We start from the raw sequence: 14,752 nt of genomic DNA, 5'->3' as shown, positions 1-14,752 counted from the left end.
GGGGAAATGATTATGTAGTGGTACTAATTCAATGGTGCACTGTGGTGACATGAGATCATTTCAACCATTTAATAAAAATGTGAAATCAACAAATAGCTATTACTGATGAGTGCAATATGATCATCAACTGTTGTAAAAACTCATCTGGCTCACGAATGCCTTTTAAGGAAGGAAATTTGGTCTTATTGTGCATTGACCAATGCATCATTAAAAAAGTACATCCAGCCCTGACCACCTGGCAAGGTCTGACATGTCCCACAATCTATTCAAGTAGTCGCCTGACAACATCCTACTCTACCAACCAAGAAACTAGGTATCACCATTCCTGTTTATGTCTTGTCTCAGCAGCAAGACTGTCCCAGCAGAGATGGTGGCATAGTGGTATACAGGCAGAAGGATGTACTCATAGGAGTCCTCAATACAGAGTCCCCAACCCATTAAATCTCATAGCATTAAAGAAATTAAAGAACTGCGATACTGGTGATCTGAAACTAAAACTTAAAATGCTGGCCAGTCTCATGGCATCAGATCCAACATGAGCAACAAAACCTCATTCTGTTTTTTTGTTTATTCATTCTTCAGATTTGGACATCATTGGCTGGCTTAATTGCATATCCCTAATTACCCTTGAACTGAGTGCTTGTTAGGCCCTTTCAGAGGTAGCAAAGATATTAAGGGATATCGGCCAAAGGCAAGAAAATGGAATTTGGCCTCACATTAGCCATTATCTCATTAAATGGTGGAATGGGCCCAAGGAGCTGAATGGAATTCCCCTGCTCCTATGTTCCAATGAAAAACTATCAGAACAGATTTCATCTACTGAACATGGCCAAAAATGACAACATTCATTTTGTGAAATGAAGTGTGTAGTTCTTTAAATCCAACACATATACAGACTCCAGTTTGGTTTCCTTAATCATTTTGTTTGGCTGCAGGGCCTGTTTCAAGTGTTTCTCTGAATTGATTATGAGCATCAAACGTTCTATTGTCTGTAACTAGAAATGGTAATGAATTTTCATTAAATTGACATACTGTTATCTGAATTTATTATGTTTTAATAGCAGATTAATGACCCCATTCTAATGTGTAAATGTGTACTTTTTGAGTGAAATAAAAACAAGAGGGGAAAAACACATCATGGTGAAGATAGTTTGGTATAATGCAAAATGCAGCAACTTGTAAAGCATTCAAGAGGATTACCGGTTCTCAAGGCATTGGGGTTTCAGGGCAAACTATGGGGATTAAATAATATATATCTGCTCAGTTTAAAAACATTTCACTCCATGCTTTAACTAAGTTTCTTTTTCTATTCATTTATGGGATGTGGGTGTCACTGGCTGGCCAGCATTTCTTGCCCATCCCCAGCTGCCCTTGAGAAGGTGGTGGTGAGTTGCCTTCTTGAAGTGTTGCATTCCTCCTGCTGCGGGTTGACCCACAATACAATTAGGGAGGGAATCCCAGGATTTTCAGCCAGTGACAGTGAAGGAATGGTCACTTGTTTCCGAGTCAGGATGGTGAGCGGCTTGGAGGGGAACTTGGAAATGCTGGTGTTCATACATGTCTGCTGCCCTGTTCCTTCTAGATGGAAGTGGTCACACGTTTGGGAAGGTGCTGTCTGAGGATCTATGGTGAATTTATGTTATGTTACTTAATATATAATGCAGATGATCAATTAAACTAATTTTAGGTCAAAAATTGCATATTAGGAATGGCTACAGGACCTGTTTAGCTGAAAAGACACTTTGACTGTGGTAATGGACAGTAGGTGATGGTGTATTGGTAACTCATTTACATTGCACTAATTTTCATTTATTCACCTCAAAATTGAGAGACGAGAAATTGATTATCAACATGTCATTGTCCATTTTATACTGTTGCAGAACTAACTCAAATATCTGAAAGAAACATATTTTTAAATTGACAAATACTGTTTGGGCTGAATGGAAAGTTGCTACCTTTGGAGGGCAAGAGTCCAGTGCTTTTAGTTGGCACACTACAAGGTCGAGGTCAATGTGATGAGGGACACACTAAAGCTTGGGGCAGCCTCTGCCAAGGCCCAGTTGGGAAAGACCACTTTGCTGTAGTTAGAGGGGGTGTCTGTTCAGTTATTGAACCCTTCTTGGTGCCTCAATACTACATCAATATAACCTTGCACAAGTAGATACTGCCTTTGGTATGTTTGTTGGACAGAGTCAAACTCTAATATTCGTTTGTTTCCTTGATAAGCCACTGTACAAAACTGAACTGCATTTGTGACCATGTACATATAAAGATATTTTTATGAATAAAGTATATTTTTGAAATACAAAAAAGAAGCCTGGGAGATCACATGGCTTCTAAATCAATGTGGTCAATCAGAATTCTGTCCCAAAGGACGACTATCCACGACTTTCTACATTGACTCAACGGGACAAATGGTCTCTTTCTTTGTCATTATGATTCCATGTCTCCATATTCCATAGATTCATTTGATTCAATTTGAGATTGGGGATTTTATATGCACAATATTTTGTTACACAAAGGTCACCTATCTGTATGTCCAGATTGAATGGATGGGCAAAGTCTGCGTTGAGCAGCAGAATTGGGCTTTATCATTCCTGCTTCCTTGTTCTCTGAATCACTCTATACAACCTTGAGCCCAAGGTTCTCATAGATATGCACCACAATGTTGCAGTTTGATGTGATTTACGCAATACATTCTCCAAACACAAACTAAAATAGTTTGCCAATCAATTTTGTCATCAGCACATCTTTAAAGAAAATGACTGAAATCTTTACAGAAGATTTATGGAGGCATCTTATAAGCAGAGCTTAAATAAATATTAACATGTTTGGAAGAAATAAAGTCTCTGCACGCATGGTCTCCATCTACAGTTTGAGGACTGTATAGAGAGAACAAATAGCTCACTAACAATTAACAATAGGCAATGTTCCATTAAAAATAATGCTTGTATAAAACCAGTAAGTTGACTTTGGGATCAGACAATGATCATTAGAACGGAATTAATGGATTCCCAAATAGTTCAATTCATGATCTGTTGTCAAGCTGCATAACACCACACATGGAGGTCCCAGTTTCAAGTTTTGAATCATTCTGACTCAGCTAATCTGTTAGCATTGGCCTCAGCATTCCCGGAGCAGGAAGGGGAGATTCACAATTCCTGCTTATGTCCAGGTGATTCCTATTAAAAGAGCTTGTTACATGAAGATAGAGAGGGTTTTTAATGGCACTGCGGCAATGTCCCGACCTCTCAGCCCAGGTTCATGTTCACCTGCTCCAGAGATGTGTCATACACCTCTGAACAGATTGATTTGGAAATTACTAGAAGACAATAGCCGCTAGCACCAAGAACTGGTGACCATAAACTACCAAATTACCATTAAAAATCATCCAATTCTCTGATAAAGGGGTCTTGCGGTGTAGTGGTAGTGTCAATTCCTCTGGGTTAGCAGATTCATGTTCAAGCCCTACCTGCTCCAGATGTTTGCCATAACATCTGTGAACAGGCTGATTAAAAATAATTCCAAAAAAACAAAAGTCATACTCTTTCAAGGAGGCACCAACAATGGATGAAGATAGGGTCACATTAATATTGGACAAATTGTATAACTAAATTCCTGATTACCATGGTTGAGTGATAGGGTGTAAAGCATTTATCACTGTATGCCAAGCTGAGTCTTCTGGAGGCAGGGAAAAAAAACAGCAAAGCAGCAGAACAATACTAACTGAAAGGATATTGACAACCATATTGATTACATGGCATTAAACAGAATCATTCAGATTCCAATCCCAATTAGTTCCTAACATTGCAATCAAATTGATAATGATCATTTGAAACTGCTATTCTCTGAAGAGGACTCTGTAGCAAACAGGGCTTATTATTTTAGATAATAAAATGTGAGGCTGGACGAACACAGCAGGCCAAGCAGCATCTCAGGAGCACAAAAGCTGACGTTTCGGGCCTAGACCCTTCATCAGAGAGGGGGATGGGGGGAGGGAACTGGAATAAATAGGGAGAGAGGGGGAGGCGGACCGAAGATGGAGAGTAAAGAAGATAGGTGGAGAGAGTGTAGGTGGGGAGGTAGGGAGGGGATAGGTCAGTCCAGGGAAGACGGACAGGTCAAGGAGGTGGGATGAGGTTAGTAGGTAGCGGGGGGTGCGGCTTGGGGTGGGAGGAAGGGATGGGTGAGAGGAAGAACCGGTTAGGGAGGCAGAGACAGGTTGGACTAGTTTTGGGATGCAATGGGTGGGGGGGAAGAGCTGGGCTGGTTGTGTGGTGCAGTGGGGGGAGGGGACGAACTGGGCTGGTTGAGGGATGCAGTCGGGGAAGGGGAGATTTTGAAACTGGTGAAGTCCACATTGATACCATATGGCTGCAGGGTTCCCAGGCGGAATATGAGTTGCTGTTCCTGCAACTTTCGGGTGGCATCATTGTGGCAGTGCAGGAGGCCCATGATGGACATGTCATCAAGAGAATGGGAGGGGGAGTGGAAATGGTTTGCGACTGGGAGGTGCAGTCGTTTTTTGCGAACTGAGCGGAGGTGTTCTGCAAAGCGGCCCCCAAGCCTCCGCTTGGTTTCCCCAATGTAGAGGAAGCCGCACCGGGTACAGTGGATGCAGTATACCACATTGGCAGATGTGCAGGTGAACCTCTGCTTGATGTGGAATGTCATCTTGGGGCCTGGGATGGGGGTGAGGGAGGAGGCGTGGGGACAAGTGTGGCATTTCCTGCGGTTGCAGGGGAAGGTGCCGGGTGTGGTGGGGTTGGAGGGCAGTGTAGAGCGAACAAGGGAGTCACGGAGAGAGTGGTCTCTCCGGACAGCAGACAGGGGAGGGGATGGAAAAATGTCTTGGGTGGTGGGGTCGGATTGTAAATGGCGGAAGTGTCGGAGGATAATGCGTTGTATCCGGAGGTTGGTGGGGTGGTGTGTGAGAACGAGGGGGATCCTCTTGGGGCGGTTGTGGCGGGGGCGGGGGCGGGGTGTGAGGGATGTGTCGCGGGAAATGCGGGAGACGCGGTCAAGGGCGTTCTCGATCAGCTGTGGGCTACCTAGAATACACCTCCTCCCACCCACCCTCCTGCAAAAATTCCATCCCCTATTCCCAATTCCTCCGCCTCCGCCGCATCTGCTCCCACGACAAGACATTCCACTCCCGCACATCCCAGATGTCCAAGTTCTTTAAGGACCGCAACTTTCCCCCCACGGTGATCGAGAACGCCCTTGACCGCGTCTCCCGCATTTCCCGCGACACATCCCTCACACCCCGCCCCCGCCACAACCGCCCCAAGAGGATCCCCCTCGTTCTCACACACTCCGTGACTCCCTTGTTCGCTCCACACTGCCCTCCAACCCCACCACACCCGGCACCTTCCCCTGCAACCGCAGGAAATGCCACACTTGTCCCCACACCTCCTCCCTCACCCCCATCCCAGGCCCCAAGATGACATTCCACATCAAGCAGAGGTTCACCTGCACATCTGCCAATGTGGTATACTGCATCCACTGTACCCGGTGCGGCTTCCTCTACATTGGGGAAACCAAGCGGAGGCTTGGGGACCGCTTTGCAGAACACCTCCGCTCAGTTCGCAAAAAACAACTGCACCTCCCAGTCGCAAACCATTTCCACTCCCCCTCCCATTCTCTTGATGACATGTCCATCATGGGCCTCCTGCACTGCCACAATGATGCCACCCGAAGGTTGCAGGAACAGCAACTCATATTCCGCCTGGGAACCCTGCAGCCATATGGTATCAATGTGGACTTCACCAGTTTCAAAATCTCCCCTTCCCCGACTGCATCCCTCAACCAGCCCAGTTCGTCCCCTCCCCCCACTGCACCACACAACCAGCCCAGCTCTTCCCCCCCACCCATTGCATCCCAAAACCAGTCCAACCTGTCTCTGCCTCCCTAACCGGTTCTTCCTCTCACCCATCCCTTCCTCCCACCCCAAGCCGCACCCCCCGCTACCTACTAACCTCATCCCACCTCCTTGACCTGTCCGTCTTCCCTGGACTGATCTATCCCCTCCCTACCTCCCCACCTACACTCTCTCCACCTATCTTCTTTACTCTCCATCTTCGGTCCGCCTCCCCCTCTCTCCCTATTTATTCCAGTTCCCTCCCCCCATCCCCCTCTCTGATGAAGGGTCTAGGCCCGAAACGTCAGCTTTTGTGCTCCTGAGATGCTGCTTGGCCTGCTGTGTTCGTCCAGCCTCACATTTTATTATCTTGGAATCTCCAGCATCTGCAGTTCCCATCATCTCTGTTATTATTTTAGATGTGCTTTTAAATATTGCAACATTGAGTCAGAAATGTATGAAGAAGTTCACAGTTAGAACATTTCAATGCTGTATAGCAACTATGAAATGCTGTAGTTTCACAGCAATCGTGCTGTAATCAATTATGCAACTTGAACTGACTTTCATAGCTCCCAATACAAAAATTATTAACTGAGGAATTCCTTTATAATTTAATTGTGAACATATACCATCACTTTTGTATTTTCTGTCTTTAAATCAATAACAGAAAAGATCATAGGAGCAATTTTCCCAATAGTGCATTTTCAACAAAAGAAGAGAGCTTCTGTTAGAAATTCATCCCCGCAGGACCTCAACATTTTGGCTGGAGATCCATTTACATTATGTATCAGGATTTCTGCTATGACATTTCCACATGCAAAGTCAACAATTCAGAGGCCAAAAAAAAATCCTTTTAGTTTAGTTTTGTTATAGAGACATGGGACTTGAAACATTAACATTTTCTCTTTTGACAGATGCTGCCAGAAATGCTCACTCTCCTGGCTTGTCCAAGTCCTTCTGCAGCCTCTCCCCCTTCACCTCCTCAACTCTCCTCAACATTCAGCACATCTTATCGGCAAACTTAGCATCAATCCCTTCAGTTCCTTCATTCGGATTGTTGATACATTATACAATAGCCGAGATGCCAAAATGAACACATGCTTGTTACCAAATGCCATCCTGAAAAAGACACCTTCATCCCTATACTCTGCCTCTGCCAGTCAGCTAATCCTCTGTCCATGCTAGTACCTTGCCCCAATACCATGGGCTCTCACCTTATTTAACAGTCTCCAGTGTGGCACATTATTAAAGAGTTTTTGGAAATCCAAATACAACACAATACTGGCTCTCTTTTGTTGAACTTGCTTATTACCTCCCTAAAGAATGCTAACAGATTTGTCAGGCATGACTTGAGAAGGCCACGGTGATTTAGCCCAAGTACTCCGCAATCTCATCAGTAGTAATGGACCCTAAAGTCCCATCAACGACCAAGGTTAGACTACTTGGTCTAATGTTTCAGAGATAATAGGAACTGCAGAGAAGGGTCTAGGCCCGAAACGTCAGCCTTCCTGCTCCTATGATGCTGCTTGGCCTGCTGTGTTCGTCTAGCTGTACACCTTGTTGCCTTGGTCTATTGTTTCCTGTCTTGCCTCCCTTCCTTCTTAAACAGAGGTGTTACATTTGTCATTTTCCAGTTCTCGGGGGTCTTACTTGACTCCAGTGAATCCTGAAAGATCACCATCAATGTCTCTACAATCTCCTCAGTTATTTCCTTCAGAACTGTGGTGTGTATTCCATCTGGTGCAGGTTATGTATCCACCTTTAGAACTTCCAGCTTTCTCAGCACCTTCTCCTTAGTGATGACTACTACAATCACCTCTGCCCCCTGACTGTCTTGAAGTTCTAGCCTGCTACTACTGTCTTTGACCATGATGACATGTTCTGATGGGAAGAGCTTATTTTGCGACATCCATCAGCGTTTTCAGGTCATAATTGTCTTCTCAAACAGCATATACTGGGACATAGTTTTTCACCGTCTCCGTCAGTGAGGTGCTGGAAAGCATCAAAGGAGATGGTCTCAGAGTACCTGCTCCACATTTTATGAAATCAGGCTGCTCTTTCAAAGACCCAGTACAGGCACAAGGGGCTGAATGATCTCCTTCTATGCTGCTGGATCTAGGAAAGAATTATAGCACTCTTTTTTCAGCACATCAACCGCAGATTAGCTGTGATGATTTGATGTATTTTACTCACCACCTTGAACAATCAGCAAACTGCTAGAATATGGTAAGGGTGTCCCCTGGTGCCACATATAGCTTTACACAACTTGATAGAATCACAAAGACAGTTACTGGAAGTTAAAAAGGGGATCTGGCTGAATTGCCAATTGATTTTCATATCGTGGGATCCAGCACTAACCTGGACAGAATTCTTTGCAAAGAACGGACAATCTCCCATGATTTTCTTACATGGCATCAAAATCTTCATAAATTTTAGGCATGACATTTTTTATTCCCATTTCAGAGTTACGAAGATATACCACCAAGCTAAAATACAAACGCATTGTGAACATGAACTAGTTACAGAAAGGAAGACCTCCAGCTCTGGCCTTTAGTGAGGAACATGCAGGTCTCATGGTCAGTATGTATTTATCAACTCCTCTCAGATAAAAACCTAAACTATCCTGTTGGTGTTGCAGAGTCTGTTGAGTGACACTAGATACTCAGAACATCAAATGGCTTGTATATCTTGGCTGTAATCTTTTTTTATGAAACTCTGAAACCTGGTCATAATGTAAGATTTTTGCTGTGGGTCATCATTAAAACACAATATATGAATTATATTAAATTCATAGCATCATATAATTCTATAATTCATTTTATACGTAGTTGCTCGAAAAGAAGAGTAATAAAAACACAGAGAATGGGAACTGCAGATGCTGGAGAATTCCAAGATAATAAAATGTGAGGCTGGATGAACACAGCAGGCCAAACAGCATCTCAGGAGCACAAAAGCTGACGTTTCGGGCCTGGACCCTTCATCAGAGAGGGGGATGGGGAGAGGGAACTGGAATAAATAGGGAGAGAGGGGGAGGCGGACCGAAGATGGAGAGTAAAGAAGGTAGGTGGAGAGAGTATAGGTGGGGAGGTAGGGAGGAGATAGGTCAGTCCAGGGAAGACGGAGAGGTCAAGGAGGTGGGATGAGGTTAGTAGGTAGATGGGGGTGCGTCTTGGGGTGGGAGGAAGGGATGGGTGAGAGGAAGAACCGGTTAGGGAGGCAGAGACAGGTTGGACTGGTATTGGGATGCATTGGTTGGGGCTAAGAGCTGGGCTGGTTGTGCGGTGCAGTGGGGGGAGGGGACGAACTGGACTGGTTTAGGGATGCAGTAGGGGAAGGGAAGATTTTGAAACTGGTGAAGTCCACATTGATACCATTAGGCTGCAGGGTTCCCAGGCGGAATATGAGTTGCTGTTCCTGCAACCTTCGGGTGGCATCATTGTGGCAGTGCAGGAGGCCCATGATGGACATGTCATCTAGAGAATGGGAGGGGGAATGGAAATGGTTTGCGACTGGGAGGTGCAGTTGTTTGTTGCGAACTGAGCGGAGGTGTTCTGCAAAGCGGTCCCCAAGCCTCCGCTTGGTTTCCCCAATGTAGAGGAAGCCACATCGGGTACTGTGGATGCAGTATACCACATTGGCAGATGTGCACGTGAACCTCTGCTTAATGTGGAATGTCATCTTGGGGCCTGGGGTAGGGGTGAGGGAGGAGGTGTGGGGGCAAGTGTAGCATTTCCTGCGGTTGCAGGGGAAGGTGCCGGGTGTGGTGGGGTTGGAGGGCAGTGTAGAGCGAACAAGGGAGTCACGGAGAGCATGGTCTCTAGGAAAGCACACAGGGGTGGGGATGGAAAAATGTCTTGGGTGGTGGGGTCAGATTGTAAATGGCGAACGTGTCGGAGGATGATGCGTTGTATCCGGAGATTGGTAGGGTGGTGTGTGAGAACGAGGGGGATCCTCTTAGGGCGGTTGTGGCAGGGGCGGGGTGTGAGGGATGTGTTGCGGGAAATACGGGAGACGCGGTCAAGGGCGTTCTCGATCACTGTGGGGGGAAAGTTGCAGTCCTTGAAGAACTTGGACATCTGGGATGTGCGGGAGTGGAATGTCTTATCGTGGGAGCAGATGCGGCGGAGGCGGAGGAATTGGGAATAGGGAATGGAATTTTTGCAGGAGGGTGGGTGGGAGGAGGTGTATTCTAGGTAGCTGTGGGAGTCGGTGGGCTTGAAATGGACATCAGTTACAAGCTGGTTGCCTGAGATGGAGACTGAGAGGTCCAGGAAGGTGAGGGATGTGCTGGAGACGGCCCAGGTGAACTGAACTTCTCTTTTGACTCCTCCCACTTCCTACAGTCTAAGGGGATGGCCATGGGCACCCGTATGGGCCCCAGCTAAGCCTGCCTCTTTGTAGGTTACGTGGAACAGTCCCTCTTCCGCACCTACACAGGCCCCAAACCCTACCTCTTCCTCCGGTACATCGATGACTGTATCGGTGCCGCCTCTTGCTCCCCAGAGGAGCTCGAACAGCTCATCCACTTCACCAACACCTTCCACCCCAACCTTCAGTTCACCTGGGCCATCTCCAGCACATCCCTCACCTTCCTGGACCTCTCAGTCTCCATCTCAGGCAACCAGCTTGTAACTGATGTCCATTTCAAGCCCACCGACTCCCACAGCTACCTAGAATACACCTCCTCCCACCCACCCTCCTGCAAAAATTCCATTCCCTATTCCCAATTCCTCCGCCTCTGCCGCATCTGCTCTCACGATAAGACATTCCACTCCCGCACATCCCAGATGTCCAAGTTCTTCAAGGACCGCAACTTTTCCCCCCACAGTGATCGAGAACGCCCTTGACCGCGTCTCCCGTATTTCCCGCAACACATCCCTCACACCCCGCCCCCTCTACAACCGCCCTAAGAGGATCCCCCTCGTTCTCACACACCACCCTACCAACCTCCAGATACAACGCATCATCCTCCGACACTTTCGCCATTTACAATCTGACCCCACCACCCAAGACATTTTTCCATCCCCACCCCTGTCTGCTTTCCGGAGAGACCACTCTCTCCGTGACTCCCTTGTTCGCTCCACACTGCCCTCCAACCCCACCACACCCGGCACCTTCCCCTGCAACCGCAGGAAATGCTACACTTGCCCCCACACCTCCTCCCTCACCCCTATCCCAGGCCCCAAGATGACATTCCACATTAAGCAGAGGTTCACCTGCACATCTGCCAATGTGGTATACTGCATCCACAGTACCCGGTGTGGCTTCCTCTACATTGGGGAAACCAAGCAGAGGCTTGGAGGCCGCTTTGCAGAACACCTCTGCTCAGTTCGCAACAAACAACTGCACCTCCCAGTCGCAAACCATTTCCACTCCCCCTCCCATTCTCTAGATGACATGTTCATCATGGGCCTCCTGCACTGCCACAATGATGCCACCCGAAGGTTGCAGGAACAGCAACTCATATTCCGCCTGGGAACCCTGCGGCCTAATGGTATCAACGTGGACTTCACTAGTTTCAAAATCTCCCTTCCCCTACTGCATCCCTAAACCAGCCCAGTTCGTCCCCTCCCCCCACTGCACCACACAACCAGCCCAGCTCTTAGCCCCAACCAATGCATCCCAATACCAGTCCAACCTGTCTCTGCCTCCCTAACCGGTTCTTCCTCTCACCCATCCCTTTCTCCCACCCCAAGCCGCACCCCCATCTACCTACTAACCTCATCCCATCTCCTTGACCTGTCCGTCTTCCCTGGACTGACCAATCCCCTCCCTACCTCCCCACCTATACTCTCTCCACCTACCTTCTTTACTCTCCATCTTCGGTCCGCCTCCCCCTCTCTCCCTATTTATTCCAGTTCCCTCTCCCCATCCCCCTCTCTGATGAAGGGTCCAGGCCCGAAACGTCAGCTTTTGTGCTCCTGAGATGCTGCTTGGCCTGTTGTGTTCATCCAGCCTCACATTTTATTATCTTATAATAAAAACACAACTGAGTGGGTCATGCAGAGGAGAACATCAGTGCAGACTTGATGAACTAAATGACTTCTTTTTGTGCTGCAATATGTTATGATTCTATTTGTTCAGCTGCCCGTGTTTACCCAGGCTTGCTATTTATGTGAGCAGGTATGCCCAGCTGTAATATGCAGCAATGAGACTTACGTTGCCATTTCTTAATGCTTTCTACTGCACTGTCAGTACTGGGCAGCACAGTTGAGTAAGTATGTAAAGCATTAGAGACGTTGCAGAAAAGATTCCTAAGAACTGCTCCAAGGATGAGAAGCTTCAATCAAGTGGACAGATTGGAGAAGTTGGAACTGTCCTCCTTGGGGAAGAAAAGCTTGAGAGGAACTTTGATGGAAGTAGTCAAAATCATAAGGTGTCTGTGTAGGGAATCACAGAACAGAGATAGGCCATTTGGCGTGCTGTACCTGAACCGGGATTTAGGGAGAAACTATCCGCATTGACGGAAGGATCAAGAATCAGAGCATTTTAGGGCATTTTTAAGAAATTATTTTTATTCATTTAAATTGCTTGTGGGGGTGTGATCATCACTGGCTATAGCACAAGATCTGTTGTCAATTCTAATTGCTCTGGAGAAGGTGGTGAGCCACCATCTTGAGCCTTTAAGGATTTAAGGTGACTGGCAAAAAAGAATGAGGAAAACAAAAATGTTTGTGCAGTGTGCAGATTAGGATATAGAATGCACTGCTTGATATTCTTGTGGAGAGAGATTCAATCAAGTGATTCACAAAGGAATTAGATTATTATTTGAAATGGAAGAATTTGCAGGATTATTAGAAGAATGGGAAATGTATGTAGTGCATTGCTTCTTCAAGGAGTCAGCACAGACGCAGTGGGCTGAATAGTCTCATGCTGTGCTGTAAGCATTCTATAATTCTATGATTCATTTAATAATTCTATGAGAAAGGAATATGTTTGCTTTATATCCCCCCGTATTCTAGCAGGTGCATCAAAGTGAAAAATCTCTATATATAAAGTGGAAAACAGGTGCGTGTAAGTGCACTGTACTGACACTGTTGCAGAACAGGCAGCTCAGGGGAGCTCTGTCCAGAACATACTGGCTTGTCAGCACCAACTTCTGCTGCATTACCAGATGAGGTTCTCCTTAACATCACTGAATAATGCTCAGAAGACGTCAATTGTTGAGTTCCTACTTAGTGGCTGTGGTAATTACTCAGGATGCTTGGTGAATAATGACGTTTAATATCTTTCAGCAAGCCGCTGACCTTATTCCATCGAAAAACTCAATGTCATGTCACTGTTAGCCAGTATCAAAGACCACTCACCAACTCACGAGCTGCTTTCTGAGCAAGCAGTTCTAAGAGCTGGGCACAGTTTTCATGCATATATATTGATGTAACTATCACATGAATTTTGTGAGAATGCACTGTCAATGTTGTTTGATAGGAATGTAGAGTGGAGAATCAGACAGAGCTCAGATTAATGACTGTAAAATTATGAGTGCCCATAATCAGAAATAGTGACCTTCACATCCTGTTATCAAAACTGTGCCTCCAATCAGTCACATCACACAACAGGAGAACAGACTCGAAATACACTTTATGCTACTTAAGATAGATAATATGATTTAGTGCAATGCATATCAAAGAATTGATCAAGACACTCTATTTCCTTCAGCCACACACCTCAAGAACAATAAACTGTATCATTTCTCCATTTAAGCTCCATCTTCTTTCCTTCTCATCTGTCTCTATTCATTTCAGATTTGCCTCAAGGCAGAAATGTAAAAGGAAAAATTCACAAGGTTAATTCAACATACAGGAAGTAATATCTCAAGAAGCTGGTCCCCTCACAAGAGATTGGGAAATTACAGGTTCATTGCCAGCTACTTTCTAAAATGCACTGTCAGTCAGTGAAGTGCCCACTGCTCACACAACTCAAATTTCCTGCCACAACATTTTAGTTTAATTTGCAAATGGTAGTCATTCATTTCTGTCATTTCACGTTCAGAAAAGCAAGCATCATTGCAATCCTCGTTGTTTACAATCTACTATAAGTTCCACTATTGCAACTGGTTTAAATTTGTTCTAAAATGAAATTGTTGCTGATTTTCAAATGAACCAAGTCCAGAAATTCCTGTGATTGGAAAGGATGGTTTAACAAAAAAAAATGTTTTTGGAAGAATGGGGAATGGCCAGTGTTGGGAGGGAGAGGCTAAAGTTGGGATTCTGATCTGGTGGTGTTCTGTCCTTTTCTGAGGCTGATGCAAATTGCTGTCCTTTCCAGAGTGGTTCAATAATATGGTCATCAGTTTAACACAAACACCCTTGAAATCCTCGCATTCAGCACAAGATTGAGGATGCAGCGGAGAGCTCTGCAATTCACAGGCTTCTTTTAGATCTTAATTAATTATAAAGCTAGAATTACCAGAAGGACTCTTGGACCATTTTGTAGGAGTATCTTTTCAGTCAATTTTCCCAAGCCACACGGCTCAAAATTGTTCAGCAATGTGGTGCAGCAAGCAACTTCTGCCCACTTCAGGCAAGGCTCCTATGTTATGCCAGAAATAATATGGGTAAGGCCTGTATATGTTAGGTAGCCTATATGTGGGATTTCCAATGAGAACAAGTTCATGCATAAGATAACAAGAAAAGCAGAAATTTTTCTTTTCCCTCCACCCATCATGTCAAAGCAGTTCCAGGGTTTTCAGGTCCCACAAGAAACAAAAATAAACTAAGGAACTGCAGATGCTGGAAGTCAGAAACAAAAACAGAAATTGCTGGAAAATTCAACAGGTCAGGTCAGAAGAACAGTTCTGAAGAAGGGACATTGGACCAAAAACGTTAACTCTGTTTTCGGTCCATTGATGCATGAGTTTTCCGGCAAATTCTGTTTTTGTTTTCCGGTCCG

At 45.7% G+C, this 14,752-nt stretch overlaps 1 protein-coding gene across 1 annotated transcript in view; it reads right to left on the bottom strand.

Annotated features, from left to right (window-relative positions):
• Positions 1-14,752, bottom strand: part of gpr158a (G protein-coupled receptor 158a) — a 568,943-nt gene that overhangs the window by 188,553 nt on the left and 365,638 nt on the right. The gene's annotated exons all lie outside the window — the stretch shown is intronic.

Source organism: Stegostoma tigrinum, chromosome 2, assembly GCF_030684315.1.
Source record: "Stegostoma tigrinum isolate sSteTig4 chromosome 2, sSteTig4.hap1, whole genome shotgun sequence".
In the NCBI taxonomy this organism is placed as follows: domain Eukaryota; kingdom Metazoa; phylum Chordata; class Chondrichthyes; order Orectolobiformes; family Stegostomatidae; genus Stegostoma; species Stegostoma tigrinum.
This window is presented reverse-complemented; position numbering and strand designations above follow the sequence as displayed.